Source organism: Apis dorsata, unplaced genomic scaffold (genome assembly GCF_000469605.1).
Source record: "Apis dorsata unplaced genomic scaffold, Apis dorsata 1.3 scaffold_354, whole genome shotgun sequence".
NCBI lineage: Eukaryota > Metazoa > Arthropoda > Insecta > Hymenoptera > Apidae > Apis > Apis dorsata.
This window is the reverse complement of record NW_006263620.1, coordinates 220,415-224,661: the sequence shown is the minus strand read 5'-3', so window position 1 is coordinate 224,661 and position 4,247 is coordinate 220,415. Positions and strand designations below refer to the sequence as shown.

The following is a 4,247-nucleotide window of genomic DNA, read 5'->3' as shown; positions in this document are numbered from 1 at the left end:
TTTTTCGCGTTTTTCACGTGATTTTTTTTTTTTTTTTTTTAAAATGAATTGATATTTAATATCGTGGTGAATATTTATTACTCTTGTTAATACTGATCGATTGTTTCATCTTTGTGAAGTTAAAAAAGAGGGGGAGAGGGATTAGGAATTAACATTGATGCTAGTTAGTATTGTAATGAATAATAATTTTTTTTTTAGTAGTCTAGTTTCTTTAATATCGTGTTGAATATATTTTTATATTATTAATATATTTTTTTCTTCGTTGATAATACTGATTGATTGTTTTATCTTTGTGAATTTAAAAAAAAGAGGGAGGGTGTTACGAATTAACATTGATGCTAGTTAGTACTGTAATGAATAATAATTTTTTTTTTTAGTATTCTAGTTTCTTTAATATCGTGATGAATATTTATTAATATATTTTTCTCTTCGTTGATAACAATTATTTTAATATCGACTGTTTTATCTTTGTGAATTTAAAAAATGAGGGGAGGGGAGAATTAGGAATTAATATTGATGCTAGTTAGTACTGTAATGAATAATAATTTTTTTTTTAGTATTCTAGTTTCTTTAATATCGTGATGAATATTTATTAATATTTTTCTCTTCGTTGATAATCAATTGTTTTATCTTTATGAATTTAAAAAGGGGGGGGAGGAAATTAAGAATTAATATTGCTTTAGTATTTTTTTTTTCATTTTTTCATTGTTGATAGATAAATCGATGTATAAACAATCGATTATTCTAATATCGATCGTTTATTGACACTTTATTTATGTTACACGTAGTACGTAATTTTGTAATTACTAAATAATTTGAAATTATTATCTTTAATTTAAAATCGATGCCGATATTTCTCTAAAAATAATTATTAAATCAAATTCCAATATCGATTTCTCGTCAATTATAAAATGATTTGAAACGAGTGTCGATACGAATAATTTCTCAGCGTGAACGAATTCGATTCTTCATTGTCAAATGGAAATACAAATTTTTTCGCGGTTTAATTCTGCACATTCGAATCGATGGAAATGAAAATTCTAATATCGATTTCTTGTCAGTTACGAAACGATTTGAAACGAGTATCGATAGCAATAATTTTCCAACGAGAACGAATTCGATTCTTCATTGTCAAACGGAAATACAAATTTTTTCGCGATTTAATTCTGCATATTCGTAACGATGGAAATCAAAACCTTTTATCGATTTCTTATCAATTAGAAGACGAAGTATCGATACCAATATTTTTCCAAAATTAATAAATCAAAATAATTCTGCAATTGAAAATGAATTCGATTCTTTATTGTCAAACGAAAATACAAATTTCCCGCGCTTTAATTTCTGCACATTCGAAACGATGGAAATCAAAACCTTTTATTGAATTTTTATCAATTAGAAGACGAAGTATCGATATCAATATTTTTCCAAAATTAATAAATCAAATACAATTATGAAATATGAATAATTTTGCAATTGAAAATGAATTCGATCTTTCATTTCAAACGAAAATACAAATTTCCCGCGCTTTAATTTCTGTAGATTCGAAACGATGGAAATCAAAACCTTTTATCGATTTCTTATCAATTAGAAGACAAAGTATCGATACCAATATTTTTCCAAAATTAATAAATCAAAATACAATTGGAATATGAATAATTCTGCAATTGAAAGTGAATTCGATCTTTCATTGTCAAACTGAAATACAAATTTCCCGCGCTTTAATTTCTGCAGATTCGAAACGATGGAAATCAATTGAAGTATCGATACGAATTAATTTTTCCAAAATTAATAAATCAAATACAATTGGAATATGAATAATTCTTCAATTGAAAATGAATTCGAATTCTTTCATTGTCAAACGGAAATATTAATATAAAATTTCCCGCGGTTTAATTTCTGCACGTTCGAAACGTTAGAAACGAAAACCTTTTATCGATTTCTTATCAATTACGAGATGAAGTATATCCAACATTTTTCCAAAACTAATAATTAATCAATCGAACGCAATACGAATAATTTTCCAAACTCGTTGTCAAACAGGAAATAGAAAATTTTCGCGGTTTAATTCGAATCACGAATACGCCTGTTTACCGAGGATTCGAATAGACGGAAATAAGTAGGAGCACAGGTGCACCGGTTTCCTCGACTCTCCGCTTCCGGATTTTCTCCTCCATCCGCCGCGATGCGAACTTGTTGCGCGATTGTCCGTCCCCTGCTTAACCAAAGAACAAGGATCCGCAATTATTATTACCATCCTTCCGTTTTCAAACGTACGTTTTCCCTCAGAATATTTTCCCCCGTTCCACCACCCGTTTCTCCGCATTAAATCATCGTTATTACGAGAACATTTTCCCATCCGTTTCCCGCTCCGCGAGATATTTTCCGCCCGAGTTTTGCTGCAAAAGTTTTTCGCTTATTTTGCGCGTAATAGTGTTCCGCCGGAGTAACTATTAGTTTTGAACGTATTTCACTTTTGTTAATTAGTTTTCGGATTGTTCTTGTACGTTACGATATACGATATATTCCTTTCACGTGTAAATGTTTTTCGTTAAAAGTTTTCCTTGTTTCGATAATCGTTGATAAAATTATTTCCATTTGTTTTTATTGAGAGTGTAACGAAGAATTTCTTTTTTTATTAGATATAGGACAAGTTTAATTCTTTAATAGTACTCGAATAATCAGGTACTTCCTTTATTTAATATAAAATGTAATTTTTATTATCTTTTTCGTGGAAAGATTTTCTGATAATGATTGATAAAATTATTTCGATTGAGAGTGTAACGAAGAATTCTTTTTTTTTTTTTTTGTTAGTCAAATACTTCCTTTATTTAATATAAAATGTAATTTTTATTATCTTTTTCGTGGAAAGAGTTTTGATAATCGATGATAAAATTATTTCGATTGAAAATGAACGAAGAATTTTTTTTTTTTTTTGTTAGTCAGATACTTCCTTTACTTAATAAAAAATGAATTTTTTTTTATTTTTTTCGGGGAAAGAGTTTTGATAATCGATGATAAAATTATTTCGATTGAGAGTGTAACGAAAAATTCTTTTTTTTTTTTTTGTTAGTCAGATACTTCCTTTACTTAATAAAAAATGAATTTTTTTTTATTTTTTTCGGGGAAAGAGTTTTGATAATCGATGATAAAATTATTTCGATTGAGAGTGTAACGAAAAATTCTTTTTTTTTTTTTTGTTAGTCAGATACTTCCTTTACTTAATAAAAAATGAATTTTTTTTTATTTTTTTCGGGGAAAGAGTTTTGATAATCGATGATAAAATTATTTCGATTGAGAGTGTAACGAAAAATTCTTTTTTTTTTTTTTGTTAGTCAGATACTTCCTTTACTTAATAAAAAATGAATTTTTTTTTATTTTTTTCGGGGAAAGAGTTTTGATAATCGATGATAAAATTATTTCGATTGAGAGTGTAACGAAAAATTCTTTTTTTTTTTTTTTGTTATTATAGAATAAGTTTAATTCTTAGCTTTATTAATAGTACTCGAGTAGACAAGTAGTCCCTTTATTTAATATAAAAAGTGTAATTTTATTTTATTATATTATTTATTTATTTAATTTTATTTGTTTATATTTTTTTTATTATCTTTTTCGTGGAAAGATTTTTGGTAATCATTGATAAAATAATTTTGATTGAAAGTATAACGAAGAATTTTTTTTTTTTGTTAGTCAGATACTTTCTTTATTTAATATAAAATGTAAATTTTTATTATCTTTTTCGTGGAAAGAGTTTTGGTAATCGTTGATAAAATAATTTTGATTGAAAGTGTAACAAAGAATTTTTTTTTTTTTTTGTTACTATAACAGAACAAATTTAATTCTTATCTTCAATAGTACTCGAGTACTTTCTTTATTTAATATAAAATATAATTTTTATTATCTTTTTCGTGGAAAGATTTTTGGTAATCGTTGATAGAATTATTTCAATTGAAAGTTATAGTGATAACACAAATTTAATCCTTACGTTTGATATTTGAATAGTCAAATACTTAAGATAAAATATAATCTTCATAATCTCTTCCGTGGAAAGATTTTTTTCAAAATCTCGATCGATTATCATATTATTCAATTCAAAATTAAAAACGTGTCCTCCTTTCTTTATCATACAACTGCTCAATTTATATTTTACAATACTACAATAAGCTTAAATTTCTTCTTAAATCTCTATTTTATTCGAATCTCTATTTTATCTCCGATAATTGGAACAATTCGAAGAATTTGAATTCGCG

At 26.2% G+C, this 4,247-nt stretch overlaps 1 protein-coding gene across 1 annotated transcript in view; it reads right to left on the bottom strand.

Moving 5' to 3' along the window:
* LOC102677116 (adenylate cyclase type 6-like) overlaps nucleotides 1-4,247 on the bottom strand; it is a 42,255-nt gene that overhangs the window by 37,468 nt on the left and 540 nt on the right. The gene's annotated exons all lie outside the window — the stretch shown is intronic.